The sequence below is a fragment of the Oncorhynchus masou genome, chromosome 28 (assembly GCF_036934945.1).
Source record: "Oncorhynchus masou masou isolate Uvic2021 chromosome 28, UVic_Omas_1.1, whole genome shotgun sequence".
NCBI lineage: Eukaryota > Metazoa > Chordata > Actinopteri > Salmoniformes > Salmonidae > Oncorhynchus > Oncorhynchus masou.
In genome coordinates this window covers 42,525,086-42,541,573 of record NC_088239.1, presented here as the reverse complement: position 1 = coordinate 42,541,573, position 16,488 = coordinate 42,525,086, and positions in this window count along the sequence as shown.

Sequence of the window (16,488 nt, the reverse complement as noted above, 5' to 3'; positions counted from 1 at the left end):
ATGCCGTCTAAATAGCATTGTGGATATTCCAGTTGTTTTAAAGTGACAAGAAGCAATGGAACTTAACAGATAACAAAAGCCTGTGCGACTTCCTTTTTGCTGCAGTTCCGCAGCAGCATAGGTACCGTGGGAACCGAACGATGCAATTCTGTGTGGTGTTCTTGCTCCTCTCACGCAACTCTGGCGTGGAAACCACACCAGTATTGCTTCACTAACTGATCTGTCAGTGATACTCGAACCACCATGTCTTTTCAAAGTAAAGCAGGTTCAGTTTGTCCACAGGTTCCCACAAACTCAACTGTACATTTGGTGCACATACCCACTGATGACTCATTGCGTTGTGTAAAAGAGGCCTATATCTGATACACAGGCCTGGTTTCTCACTACAAGACTCACTCAATGAACATGCACATAGCTTACAAACAATAAACAACTCATAACCTTTTTTACTATGTTAGTAAATATACGATGTTCTCAGTGGGGGCCCGTCATTCAGGGCAGGTGGAGCAGAGCGTTATATCTACCGTCGCTTTGATTGGACTGATGATGTCAACATCATACTTTCAAAATGTTTGCTAGCAAGCTAGACAAGCAGTCTTCCTTCTGAATCATGTCAACAATCTACTGGCAAATCCTTTTCAATCCTTGTCATATGAAGAGAAATTATGAAGAGATATAACGTATGGGTGCTAATCGGCCATTGGACATAAATATTACACAAAAAGTTGGAAATCGCAAATTCAACAATGAGTGGTTTGGAAGGAATCAGTAGCTAACTGCAAGTGCTGCAAAGCAATCCCTATTTTGCTTCCCCTGCCTGTTACTCAGTGCAGAGGGTGTGTGGTCCAAGTCTGGTTTTAAGGGTCTCTTCTTCAAGCTTAGAAGGATAAACATTCATACGCAAAACCATGGGCCAGAACAGGTTGAATACATTGCCCATGCTGTCAATCCAGCATGACTTCTGCGGCATTCAAAACAACTTGAATCTCGGGAAGTGGGAAATCTCAGACTTCCAGTGAGTTCAAGACAACTGGCAACTCTGGAAAAAGAAATTGCTCAGACTGGGAAAATACATTTTTGAACGGTCATCCAACTCGGAATTCCAAGTCGGGGACTCAAGCTTCTTTCTAGAGCTCTGACCTGAAGATCACTGACGTCATGATTCAACCAGTTGTGCTGTGACAAGGTAGGGGTGGTATACAGAAGATTGCCTTATTTGGTATAAGACCAAGTCCATACTATGGCAAGAACAAGTCAAATAAGCAAAGAGAAACGACAGTCCATCATTGCTGTAAGACATGGTCAGTCAATACGGAAGGTTTCTTTGAAAGTTTTTTTAAGTGCAGTCGCAAAAACTATCAAGCGCTATGATGAAACTGCCTCATGAAGACCCCAAAGGAAAGGAAGACCCAAAGTTACCTCTGCTGCAGGGGATAAGTTCATTACAGTTACCAGCCTGAGAAATTGCAGGCCAAATAATTGCTTCATAGAGTTCTAGTAAGAGACACATTTCAACATCAACTGTTCAGAGGAGTCTGTGTGAATCAGACCTTCATGGTCAAATTGCTGCAAAGAAACAACTACTAAAGGACACCAATAATAAGAAGAGACTTGCATGGGCCAAGAAACACAGGCAATGGACATGAGACTGGTGGAAATATGTCCTTTGGTCTGATGAGTCCAAATTTGAGATTTTTGGTTCCAACCGCTGTCTTTATGAGACGCCGAGTAGGTGCACGGATGATCTCTGCATGTGTGGTTCCCGCCATGAAGCACGGAGGAGGAAGTGACACTGTCTGTGATTTATTTAGAAGGCACATTTAACCAGCAGGGCTACCACAGCATTCTGCAGCAATACACAATCCCATCTGGATTGCACTTAAATAAAGGTTAAATAATAATACATTTTTTAAACTAGGCAAGAACATTCTTATTTACAGTGACGGTTTGGTTTGGGATGAGTTGGATCGCAGAGTGAAGGAAAAGCAGCCAACGAGTGCTCAGTATATGTGGGAACTCCTTCAAGACTGTTGGAAAAAGCATTCCAGGTGAAGCTGGTTGAGAGAATTCCAAGAGTGTGCAAATATGTCATCAAGGCAAAGGGTGGCTACTTTGAACAATCTAAAATATATTTAGATTTGTTTAGCACTTTTTTGGTTATTACATGATTCCATATGTGTTATTTCATAGTTTTAATGTCTTTACTATTATTCTACAATGTAGAAAATAGTGAAAATAAAGAAAAACCATTGAATGAGTAAGTGTGTCCAAACTTTGACTGTGTAGTTTTTTCTTCAGTTTAGTCACGTGATTTCTCAATTTGCCGTACATTTGCCAATCAGTTGTGCAGCCAGACTTATTTGCCATTCCTTTTGCCTCCTCCCCCTCAACCATACAATGTTTCAATTCTTCATCAATCCACAGGGATTTAAACGTTTTTATAGTTGTTTTTATAGTCTGTCTTTTCCTCGTTACATACCACAGACCAACAAATTATTCTTTACATCAACAACTTAGGAATCACTACAAAAAGTATTGTATGACACTATATTAGGCCCAGCTTTTGGAACTTTGGTTTTCCTAGATATGGCTACTATATTGTGATCACTACATCCAATGGATCTGGATACAGCTTTCAAGCAGTTTTCTACAGTATTAGTAAAGATGTGATCAATACATGTTGATTTCACTCCTGTGCTGTCTGTGACTACACTGGTAGGTTGTCTGATAACCTGAACCAGGTTGCAGGCACTAGTTACAGTTTGAAGCTTTTTCTTGAGTGGGCAGCCTGATGAAAGCCAGTCAAATATTTAAATTACCCAGAAAATATAACTATGTTGAAGTAAAGGGATGGAATAATAATATATACATATAAATATATGGATGAGTAATGACCATGCGGCATAGGCAAGATGGAATAAAATACAGTATTTACAGTTGAAGTCGGAAGTTTACATACACCTTAGTCAAATACATTTAAACTCATTTTTTCACAATTTCTGACATTTAATCCTAGTAAAAAATCCCTGTTTTTAGGTCAGTTAGGACCACCACTTTATTTTAAGAATGTGAAATGTCAGAATAATAGTAGAGAGAATTATTAATTTCAGCTGTTATTTCTTTCATCACATTCCCAGTGGGTCAGAAGTTTACATACTCTCAATTAGTAATTGGTAGCATTGCCTTTAAATTGTTTAACTTGGGTCAAATTTGATGCTGCCACCACTGTGCTTCACGGTTGGGATGGTGTACTTCAGCTTGCAAGCATACCCCTTTTTCCTCCAAACATAACGATGGTCATTATGGAAAACTTATTGGGGACATTGGTTGCTGTAGATGTCCTGGAGGGCAGGTAGTTTGCCCCCGGCTATTTTTGTTTCATCATTTCTCCAAAAAGTATGATCTTTGCAAACCGTAGTCTGGCTTTTTTTATGGCGGTTTTGGAGCAGTGGCTTCTTCCTTGACGAGCGGCCTTTCAGGTTATGTCGATATAGGACTCGTTTTACTGTCGATATACAGTGCCTTGCGAAAGTATTCGGCCCCCTTGAACTTTGCGACCTTTTGCCACATTTCAGGCTTCAGGCTTCAAACATAAAGATATAAAACTGTTTGCTGCACTGAAAGTAAAGGGGCAGAATAATTTTGCACGCCCAATTTTTCAGTTTTTGATTTGTTAAAAAAGTTTGAAATATCCAATAAATGTCGTTCCACTTCATGATTGTGTCCCACTTGTTGTTGATTCTTCACAAAAAAATACAGTTTTATATCTTTATGTTTGAAGCCTGAAATGTGGCAAAAGGTCGCAAAGTTCAAGGGGGCCGAATACTTTCGCAAGGCACTGTAGATACTTTTGTACCCGTTTCCTCCAGCATCTTCACAAGGTCCTTTGCTGTTTTTCTGGGATTGATTAGCACTTTTCGCACAAAAGTACGTTCATCTCTAGGAGACAGAACGCATCTCCTTCCTGAGCGGTATGACGGCTGCGTGGTCCCATGGTGTTTATATTTGTGTACAATTGTTGGAAATTGCTCCCAAGGATGAACCAGACTTGTGGAGGTCTACAATTTTCTTTCTGAGGTCTTGGCTGACTTCTTTTGATTTTCCCATGATGTCAAGCAAAGAGGCACTAAGTTTGAAGGCAAGGCCTTGAAATACATCCACAGGTACACCTCCAATTGACTCAAATTATTATTCAGAAGATTCTAAAGCCATGACATAATTTTCTAGAATTTTCCAAGCTGTTCAAGGCACAGTCAACTTAGTGTATGTAAACTTCTGACCCACTGGAATTGTGGGTCAGAATACAGTGAATTATAAGTGAAATAATTTGCCTCTAAACAATTGTTGGAAAAAATACTTGTCATGCACAAAGTAGATGTCCTAACAGACTTGGCAAAACTATAGTTTGTTAACAAGAAATGTGTGGAGTTGTTGAAAAATGAGTTTTAGTTTTAGTTTTAATGACTCCAACCTAAGTGTATGTGAACTTCCGACTTCAACTGTACATATGAGATGAGTAATGCAAGATATGTAAACATTATTAAAGTGACTCATGATCCATTTATTAAAGTTGTTGGTAATCAAGCCTACTACTGTTGTGTCGTCTGCAAACTTGATAATTGAGTTGGAGGTGTGCATGTCCACGCAGCCATGGGTGAACAGGGAGTACAGGAGGGGGCTGAGCACGCACCCTTGTGGGGCCCGAGTGTTGAGGATCAGCGACGTGGAGATGTTGTTTCCTACCTTCATCACCTGGGGGGCGGCCCGTCAGAAAGTCCAGGACCCATTTTTACAGGGCAGGGTTGAGACCAAGGGCCTCAAGCTTAATGATGAGCTTGGAGGGTACTATGGTGTTGAATGCTGAGCTGTAGTCAATGAACAGCATTCTTACATAGGTATTCCTCTTGTCCAGATGGGATAGGGCAGTGTGATGGCGATTGCATCGTCTGTGGACCTATTGGGGCGGTGTGCAATTTGAAGTGGGTCTAGGGTGACAGGTAAGGTGGAGGTGATATGATCCTTGAGTCGTCTCTCAAAGCACTTCATGATGACAGAAGTTGTCTGAAGACCTTACCACATACGTCTTGTGTCTGAGCGGTTGAATTGTGACTCCACTTTGTCTCTGTACTGACATCTTGCTTGTTTGTTTGCCTTGCGGAGGGAATATCTACACTGTTTGTATTTGGCCATATTCCCAGTCATCTTTCTATGGTTAAATGCGGTGGTTCGCGCTTTCAGTTTTGCGTGAATGCCGCCACCTATCCACGGTTTCTGGTTAGGCTAGATTTTAATAGTCACAGTGGTTACAACGTCTCCTATGCACTTCCTTATAAACTCAGTCACCGAATCAGCGTATACGTCGATATTATTCTCTGAGGCTACCCGGAACATGTCTCCGTCTGCGTGGATTCTGAATGGTCAGACCAGCATTGAATAGTCTTTATCACGGGTACATCCAGTTTGAGTTTCTGCCTATTGGAAGGGAGGAGCAAAAGTGGACAGCGAGCCCAGACGGGAGCTGCGGCAGAACGAAAAGAAGAGGAGAGAGGGGCTCCTCAGCCCAGCAGAGAAGTTGTCTCAGCTCCAGAAAGGCACACGCCACAGAGAGAGAGAGTGGAGTGAATATCTCCAGTTATAAAGACTTTAAAATCCATGGACAGATCAGAGATCAGAATCAGAAAGATAAGCTCAGCTTCAGCAGCCTAGAACATCAGATTGAAAATTGATATGGAGAAAAGGTTACTGCGGCACAGGTTCAGGACAGATCCCCACCGGAGCCTGGCCCTGACAACGGTCACATAGAGTGGTGGGACCCACCTGGAGAGGTTCAGCACTTGAGCCAAGAACGACAAGAATTAGTCAAACAGATGCTCAGAGAGGAATCAGCTGTTTTTGCCAAAGATGACATGGACATAGTGTGTACTGAAAATCTCAGAATGGAGATAACATTGACTGATAACATACCAGTGGCAAAGAGATACAATGGTGTGCCACGCCCCTTGTATGCTGAAGTGAAAAGCCACCTTCAGAGGCTCCTGAACAAAAACTTCATCAGGAAGTCAACGTCATCATACGCATCACCTCTGGTGTCAGGATTTGGCCAGGGTTGTTCCGGGTTTTGGTCACTAGATGCCCCCATTGTGCTTTTTGACCTCATGTTTTTTCCCTTGTTCCCCATTATTATTTGCACCTGTGCCTCGTTTCCCCTGATTGTATTTAAACCCTTAGTTTCCCTCAGTTCTGTGCTCTGTGTTTGTATGTTAGCACCCAGCCCTAGTGTTCTGTGTGCTCTTGTCGATTCCGGTGGACGCTCTTGTGGGATTCTTTTTTTTGTTTTTGAGTATCTTTTGAGGCTTTTTTGTGCTATACCTACCACCTTGTGGATTTGCCTTTTTGTATTGAAGGACTTCTCTTTTTACTTTATTAAATACACCGTCTTAAGTACTGCTGTGTCTGCCTCATCTTCTGGGTTCTGCTGACTATTCGTGGCTCAGTTGGTTAAGTGACTGTTTCTCACTCCGGAGACCCAGGTTCGTAACCGGGTCCTGACATCTGGTCTGTGTACGGAAAAAAAGATGGGTGTTTAAGACTGTGTTGATTACAGGGGATTGAACAAGAAGGCATCCCATACTCCGTATACAGGAAATACTTGATGGTTTGGGAGGAAACTCATGGTTTACAGTTTTAGATCAAGGAAAGGCAGACCACCAAGGCTTTGTGGGAGAGGAGTCCAGAAAACACACTGCCTTCAGCACCCCTTGGGCCTTATAGGAATGGAATAGAATTCCCTTTGGCTTATCAAACAGTCCCTCTGCCTTCCAACGAAGCATGGAGGAAAGTTTAGAGGGTATAAGAGATAGAATCTGTATACCATATTTGGATGTCGGTCATTTGAACAACATGTGGAAGATGTCCGTCAGGTACTCAGACAGCAAAATAAATGGGCTATTAATCTCGGGGCTGATAATTGTGACCTATTCAAGAATGAGGTCCGTTATTTAGGAAAAATCATGTCTGCTGAGGGATACAGAATGTATGTTAAAGAAATTATAGCAGTGCAAGAACTGGTAAACAGGCCACCAACAAACGTGAGAGAGCTGAGGAAACTACTGGGGTTTCTAGGGTTCTATAGGGGTTATGTACAGAACCTCTCACAACATGCAAAATGTCTCTATGACTTACTAGCAGTGAAGTCGGAGACCCCAGCATCCGGGAAACGAAGGACCAAGATAGCTATGCAGTCGGGACAGGCTCTGCCCCACCAGAAAGTTATATGGGAGGATGCTCACCAGAGAGCATTAGAACATTTGGTGAGTGTGTTGACTAATCCACCTGTGCTTGCTAACCCAGATTTCAAGGACCCTTTTATCTTGCATGTTGATGCCTCCGAAGAGGGATTGGGGGGTATGTTATACCAACGACAAAGTGGGGTCATTGGATATGGCTCCCTCACCCTGACACAAGCAGAGAGAAACTATGACCGTCACTCAGGGAAACTGGAAGTATTGGCCCTCAAATTGGCAGTGACTGAGCGGTGTCGTGTACCTATTTTATGCTCCCTCTGTGACAGTGTACAGTGATAATAACCCCTTGACAAATGTACTAACTACGGCAAGGCTGAATTGCAACCGGTCATCGCTGGGTGGCGGAGCTGTCTGACTTTAATCTCACACTGAAGTATCGCCCTGGAAAGGTAAACACTGACGCAGACTTTGTGTCACGCTCTCCTTTGCATGCTGAACATTACGTGGAAGAATGCACAGAGAAACACTCACCTGAGATGGTAAAAGCAACCCTCAATAATGTTCAGACTCAACAGAATGACTGTGTAACGGTCACACTAAGGCCATCAGTGCAAGATGAGCTGTCATGGTGGGGGGGGGGGGAACTGTTACAGACCGACTGTAACAGCAAAAAGGACACAAGTTGTCGTTCCAAGTCAGTATAGAACACTGATTTACAAGTACTGACACACTGAAATGGCCCATATAGGAACAGAAAGAGTGTTGAGCATGAGACCGCTTTAATTGGCCGCGCATGCAACATGACATTGGACACTTTATCACTAAAGCGTGTATGTGTATCAAACAAAAGAAACCCAGTGTAATAACTAGGGCCACAATGCAACATGTATGAGCTACAGCTCCAATCGAGATGATTTCAATTGAGTATGTGCATTTGGAGAAGAGCAGTGGGGGCTACGAGGACATTTGAGTTATTTTAGATAGGCTTAACCAAATTTGCACAAGCCTACCCCACCAGAAATAAGTCAGGGAAAACTGCAGCAAAAAAAGCTTTTAGATCATTTTTTCCCAAAGTTTGGTTTGTGTTAAAAATCCATCATGATCAGTGAAGAGAGTTTGAAAATCAGTTATTCAGAGCCTTGCAGAACTGTACGGGATTAGCCAATTCCAGAACCTCTCCATATCATCCACAGGGGAATCCGGTGGAGAGATTTAACCGTACACTGTTGTCAATGTTGCGCACACTAGATGAATTATCTGAACAAGGTCATTCATGCATATAAACTCAGAAAAAAAAGAAGAAATAATCATTTTTTCAGGACCCTGTCTTTCAGAGATAATTTATAAAAATCCAAATAACTTCACAGATCTTCATTGTAAAGGGTTTAAACTCGGTTTCCCATGCTTGTTCAATGAACAATTGATGAACATGCACCTGTGGAATGGTCGTTAAGACACTAACAGCTTACAGACGGTAGGCAATTAAGGTCACAGTTATGAAAACTTAGGACACTAAAGAGGCCTTTCTACTGACTCTACTGAAAAACACCAAAACAAAGATGAACAGGGTCACTTCTCATCTGCGTGAACGTGCCTTAGGCATGCTGCAAGGAGGCATGAGGACTGCAGATGTGACCAGGGCAATAAATTGCATGTCCGTACTGTGAGACGCCTAAGATGGCGCTATAGGGACAGGACGGACAGCTGATCGTCCTCGCAGTGGCAGACCACGTGTAACACCTGCACAGGATCGGTACATCTGAACATCACACCTACGGGACCGGTACAGGATGGCAACAACAACTGCCCGAGTTATGGTCGGATTTGCGTTTATCATCAAAGGAATGAGCATTACACCGAGGCCTGTACTCTGGAGCGGGATCGATTTGGAGGTGGAGGGTACATCATGGTCTGGGGCGGTGTGTCACAGCATCATCGGACTGAGCTTGTCATTGCAGGCCATCTCAACGCTGTGCATTACAGGGAAGACATCTTCCTCCCTCATGTGGTATGCCGCCAGCCATACTGTTCGTTCTGTGCATGATTTCCTGCAAGACAGGAATGTCAGTGTCCTGCCATGGCCAGCGAAGAGCCAGGATATGAATCCCATTGAGCACGTCTGGGACCTGTTGGATCTGAGGGTGAGGGCTAGGGCCACCCCCCCCCCAGAAATGTCCAGGAACTTGCAGGTGTCTTGGTGGAAGAGTGGGGTAACATCTCACAGCAAGAACTGGCAAATCTGGTGCAGTCCATGAGGAGGAGATGCACTGCAGTACTTAATGCAGCTGGTGGCCACACCAGATACTGACTGTTACTTTTGATTTTGATCCCCCCAAAATCAACATTATTCAATTTCTGTTAGTCACATGTCTGTGGAACTTGTTCAGTTTATGTTGTTCCTCTCAGTTGTTGAATCTTGTTATGTTCATACAAATATTTATACATGTTAAGTTTGCTGAAATTGTTGACAGTGTTGTTGACAGTGAGAGGACGTTTCTTTTTTTGCTGAGTTTAAATGTACTACCAGTGACGCTACTGGGTTTTCACTGTATTTCCTCCTATTTGGAAGGGCTCCACTGCTACCTGTTGACCTTGTCTTTGGGTTACAGATAAAGGAACAGGAGAAATCATATCAGGATTTTGCTTAGAAGTGGCAGCAAAAGATGGCGGAAGCCTATGACATCGCCATTAGAAACATGTAGAAATCAACGGCAAAGGGAAAAGTCTACTTCGATCGGAAGAAAATGAGTTTGGTTCTGGTCTCAGGGGATCGTATACTGGTGAGGAACATGTCAGAACGTGGGGGGCGGGAAAGCTAAGATCACACTGGGAAGACCAAATCCACGTGGTGGTACCAGGAAAGGTGATGACAGCCCTGTCTATGAGGTCAAACCCGAGAGGGGTACAGGCAGGGCACAGATTCTGCATCGCAATATGCCAATATGTCATGTAATTCCCTACCATTTGAGGAACATGTTGAAACACCCAGTAGAGGTCTGTGGAGAAGGGAACCACCCCAGCAAAAGCAGCAAAATGGGGAGAGGCTGAGTCTGAGAAATTAGGATTCTTATCCAGTATTCATTAATAGGCCACGTAGGGATGAAGAGAGCAAACAGAGTAGCACACAGCTAGTATCAGACAATAGTGAGGAACGGGGCCAGACTGATAGAAACTTCACTGTGAAGGAGCGCCAACCAGTCCTCAGGGAGAGCCCAGCGAGGACGGGGTTAAATATGGAAACAGCTGAGGGCTCAGAGACTCAATAATCTCATGATGAAGTGGACACTGATTCATTGGGGTCACACATGACCTTGCCCCGCCGTTCAGCCCGGCAGAGGAGGCCCAGAGACATTCTAACCTATAACACTTTAGGGCAGCCAAGCTCTTATCAGGATATGAACTAGAGATGCTCAGATGTGTATATATTTTCTTGTTTACCTTTACTAATCACAGTGTGAGAACGTTTAGTGGGGGTTGCGTCTTTGCCCATAAAGGTAGACTGGACATGTTTATATAGTTAAATGGCTGTTAGGCAAGTTTTCTCAGTTGTTCTCATGACCAGTACTTACATACTCTGTTTGTTTTGAGGCCAGTGAAATGTTTGGGACAACATTTAGTGTTTGCAGGGGGGGTGTTGTAAGGGGCTTAATACAGTTGTATTCCAGCCACTAGGGGGTACTCTGGTGAAGCCCATAGGAAATAAAGAAATATCATTTAAGTGAATAGTGGAGAGGAAGCAAAAGGAACAAAAAAAGTGCTGTAAACTGCTGTTACATGTGCTGACATGATTAAAAGTCAAGTAAACAGCACCTTTCACATTGTGGTTTATATTATAAGCTCATAAAAAGGGTAATGCATTCACAGCTTGTTGTTAATGCATTAAGCAGTTGCTGAATGCATGTTCTTATTTCTTCACAAGAACTGCATTTACAGTACTTGTCCCTTCTATGGAGACCATCTGAGAGAACACATGGAAATCCTTCAAGTGAGTAGGTTGTCTCCTCACTCTCGTTGATGTTCGACATACTGGAGTAGCTGGTGTCACCTCTCTCTCTTCACCAGCGTTTGGTTCATTTCTGTCAATTTCCGTCAATAAATCCTTCTGTGCTGCCTAAAGAGGCGAGTCAAATGCTTCTTCCGAATTTATTTATTTATTTGTTTAAAAAAAATGCTATATCTGTTCGCACAGACTATGTCCTGCCCAGTTTTAGAGTGAAAGTGTGAAGATGAGGACTCGGAGGTAAACTTGCTATTGCTATAATAAAAACAATATGTTTCGTTGCCCATAATTAAGCTATTTATCAGAGTTATTAACCTCACAATAAACCATATTCAAGTAATTGACATAACTTACATTACTTGGAAGCGGCAGCTGCAGAGATGGACTGTAGGCTAATTTGAAAAGGCCTAATTCATATACTACACTATACTTCGCCTGGCATACAACGTTTGCTCTCTACCCAGTCCACTGCTCAGAAGAGATGGCTAACCACACACCTAACACATTCACTTCAAACTGAAGCTGAAATGACAGCAAACTAGCTGCATTTCCTGTTTTTCTATCGACATTTCTTTGTATATTCTGTATCCATAAAAATGATGCTTTCATGATTTCTACTGGATGACAAAAGCTGCCAGCCTATCTGTCCTGTCCCGACTCTCGACATGTTCATTACCATAGGACACATGGAGATTGAAATTCAATATTGAAACTCAATATTGAAACCATGTTACAAATATCAGCGTTTTTTTGAAAATCAAATGCCAATCTAGAAGAAATGGGAGATAATGTCTAGATGCTTTTTACAGTGTAGATCTAGTATATAAATTGCTTGACTGAGCTGATGAGATCGTGGATTGAGCAGTCAGATAGAACAGAATAAATAGCAGTGGAGGCTGCTGAGGGGAGGACGGCTCATAATAGTGACTGGAACGGCGAGAATGGAATGGCATCAAACCATGTGTTTGATGTATTTGATACCATTCCATTTATTCCCTTCTAGCCATTACCACGAGTCCGTCTTCCCCAATTAAGGTGCCACCAATCTCCTGTGGTAAATAGGCATTTCAACGTCATAGATTTAGCCGGTGGTAACTTGTAGAATAGACACAGGCTGGAATACGGTTTTAACCAATCAGCATCCAGGATTAGACCCCCGTTGTATAAAACCTTCCATAGTCTGCGTTTTAATAATATATGCCCACGGAGAGCAATTATGGTGCCTGTAAGTATATTTAGACACAGCCTATTAAAACAAGTTGTTGTTTTGTTTAGAATTTGATTAGAATAATTGACTCTCTTTTTAGGCCTTATCAATAATGAATTGAATATTTCTTATTGACTATGTTTGGCATGTCCATGCTCTTTACAATAGGCCAATTTACAATAGGCCTAGCCTATTGTTTTTTGACTATTTTCTACATTGTAGAATAATAGTGAAGACATCAAAACTATGCAATAACACATATGGAATCATGTAGTAACCAAAAAAGTATATTTTAGTTTTGAGATTCTTCAAAGTAGCCACCCTTTGCCTTGATGACAGCTTTGCACACTCTTGGCATTATCTCAACCTGCTTCATGATGTAGTCACCGGGAATGCATTTCAATTAAAACGTGGAATTTATTTTCTTCTTAATGCGTTTCAGCCAATCAGTTGTGGCAAGGTAGGGTTGGTATACAGAAGCCCTATTTAGTAAAATATCAAGTCCATATTATGGCAAGAACAGCTCAAATAAGCAAAGAGAAACAACAGTCCATTATTACTTTAAGACATGAAGGTCAGTCAATTCTGAAAATGTCAAAAACTTTGAACGTTTGTTCAAGTGCAGTCGCAAAAACCATCAAGCGCTATGATGAAACTGGCTCTCACGAGGACTGCCACAGGAAAGGAAGACCCAGAGGTACCTCTGCTGCAGAGGACAAGTTTATTAGAGTTACCAGCCTCAGATTGTAGCCCAAATAAATGCTTCACAGAGTTCAAGTAACAGACACATCTCAACAAATTAAATCACATCAAATTTCATTGGTCACATACACATGGTTAGCAGATGTTGATGCGAGTGTAGCGAAATGCTTGTGCTTCGAGTTCCAACCATGCAGTAATATCTAACAAGTAATCTAACAATTTCACAACAACTATGAATGAGAATATGTACATATAAATATATGGATGAGCGATGGCCGAAAGGCATAGTCAAGATGCAGTAGATGCTCTTGAGTACAGTATATACATATGAGATGAGTAATATAGGGTATGTAAACATTATAGAAAGTGGCATTGTTTAAAGTGACTAGTGATACATTTATTACATCCAATTTTGAATTATTAAAGTGGCTAGAAATTTGAATCAGTATGCTGGCAGCAGCCTCTAATGTTAGTGATGGCTGTTTAACAGTCTGATGGCCTTGATATAGGAGCTGTTTTTCAGTCTCTCGGTCCCAGCTTTGATGTACCTGTATTGACCTCGCCTTCTGGATGATAGCGGGGTGAACAGGCAGTGGCTCGGGTGGTTGTTGTCCGTGATGATCTTTCTGGCCTTCCTGTGACATCGGGTGATGTAGCTGTCCTGGAGGGCAGGTAGTTTGCCCCCGGTGATGCGTTGTGCAGACCTCACTACCCTCTGGAGAGCCTTGCGGTTGTGGGTGGAGCAGTTGCCATACCAGGCGGTTATACAGCCCGACAGGATGCTTTTGATTGTGCATCTGTAAAAGTTTGTGAGTGTTTTTGGTGACAAGCCAAATTTATTCAGCCTCCTGAGATTGAAGAGGCGCTGTTGCTCCTTCTTCACCACGCTGTCTGTGTGGGTGGACCAATTCAGTTTGTCCGTGATGTGTATGCCGAGGAACTTAAAACTTTCCACCTTCTCCACTGCTGTTCCATCGATGTAGATAGGGGGTGCTCCCTCTGCTGTTTCCTGAAGTCCACGATCATCTCCTTTGTTTTGTTGACGTTGAATGTGGGGTTGTTTTCCTGACACCACACTCCGAGGGCCCTCACCTCCTCTCTGTAGGCCGTCTCGTCATTGTTGGTAATCAAGCCTACCACTGTAGTGTCGTCTGCAAACTTGATGATTGTCAAGGGAGTAAAGGAGAGGGCTGAGAACGCACCCTTGTGGGGTCCCAGTGTTGAGGATTTGTGGGGTGGAGATGTTGTTTCCTACCCTCACCACCAGGGGCGGCCCGTCAAAGTCCAGAACCCAGTTGCACCGGGCAGGGTCGAGACCCAGGGTCTCAAGCTTAATGACGAGTTTGGAGGGTACTATGGTGTTAAATGCTGAGCTGTAGTCGATGAACAGCATTCTTACATAGGTATTCCTCTTGTCCAGATGGGTTAGGACAGTGTGTGGACCTATTGGGGCGGTAATCAATTTGGAGTGGGTCTAGGGTGTCAGGTATGTTGGAGGTGATATGATCATTGACTAGTCTCTCAAAGCACTTCATGATAACGGAAGTGAGTGCTCGTCGCTTAGCTCAGTTACCTTAGCTTTCTTGGGAAATGGAACAATGGTGGCCCTCTTGAAGCATGTGGGAACAGCAGACTGGGATAGGGATTGATTGAATATGTCCATAAACACACCAGCCAGCTGGCCTGCGCATGCTCTGAGGACGCGGCTAGGGATGTCGCCTGGGCCGGCAGCCTTGCAAGGGTTAACACATTTAAATGTTTTACATTTAGGAGAGTCCGCAGGTTTTGGTTGTGGGCCGTGTCGGTGGCACTGAATTGTCCTCAAAGCGAGTGAAGAAGTTGTTTAGTTTGTCTGGGAGCAAGACATCGGTTCCGCGAGGGGGCTGGTTTTCTTTTTGTAGTCCGTGATTGACTGTAGACCCTGCCACATACCTCTTGTGTCTGAGCCATTGAATTGCAACTCTTCTTTGTCTCTATACTGATGCTTAGCTTGTTTGATTGCCTTGCGGATGAAATAGCTACACTGTTTGTATTCGGTCATGGTTCCGGTCGCATTGCCCTGATTAAAAATGCTCTTTCAGTTTTGCGCGAATGCTGCCATCAATCCACACTTTCAGGTTGGGGAAGGTTTTAATAGTCATCGATACACTTGCTAATAAACTCGCTCACCGAATCAGCGTATACATCAACATCAACAGTTCAGAGGAGACTGCATGAATCAGGCCTTTGTGGTCGAATTGCTGCAAAGAAACCACTACTAAAGGACACCAATAATAAGAAGAAACTTGCTTTGGCCAACAAACACGAGCAATGGACATTAGACTTGTTGTGAGATTAGTCCAAATGTGAGGTTTTTGGTTCCAACCATCGTGTCTTTGTGAGACGCAGAGTAGGTGAATGGATGATCAGACAAGATTCTCTGGTCTGATGAAACCAAGATTGAACTCTGATCTGAATGCCAAGCGTCACGTCCGGAGGAAACCTGGCACCATCCCTATGGTGAAGCATGGTGGTGGCAGCATCTTGCTGTGGGGATGTTTTTCAGCGGTAGGGACTGGGAGACTAGTCAGGGACGAGGGAAAGATGAACGGAGCAAAGTACAGAAACATCCTTGATGAAAACCTGCTCCAGAGACCTTAGGACCTCAGACTGGGGTCACTTTCACCCTCCAATAGTAGAACAACCCTAAGCACACAGCAAGACAACGCAGGAGTGGCATCGGGAGAAGTCTATGAATGTCCTTGAGTGGCCCAGCCAGATCGCAGGCTTGAACCCGATGTAACATCTCTTGAGAGACCTGAAAATTGCTGTGCAGCGATGCTCCCCATCCAATCTGAAAGAGTCTAGGAGTACTGTATCTGCAGAGAAGAATGGGAGAAACTCCCCAAATATAGAGGTGCCAAGCTTGTAGCGTACCCAAAAAGACTTGAGGCTCTAATTTCTGCCCAAGATACCTCAACAAAGTACTGAGTAAAGGGTCTGAATACTTATGTAAATGTGATATATATATATATTTTTTTTTTAAATGTTCATACATTTGGTAAAATTTCGAAAAACCTGTTTTTGCTTTGTCATTGTAGGGTAATGTGTGTAGATTGATGAGAAAGAAAAACTATTTATTACATTTTAGAATTAGGCTGTAATGTAACAAAAGGTGGAAAAAGTCAAGGTGTCTGAATACTTTCTGAATTATTATTTATAAAGTTACATATAACTAACTTTAGGTTATAGTTTCATATACCAAACCACTGTATCAGTGGCGATTTTGGCATGTAAATCTTAGTGGGGCGAACTCAACAATTGCACTATAACGGTGCCAAACGGTGCCCACAAAC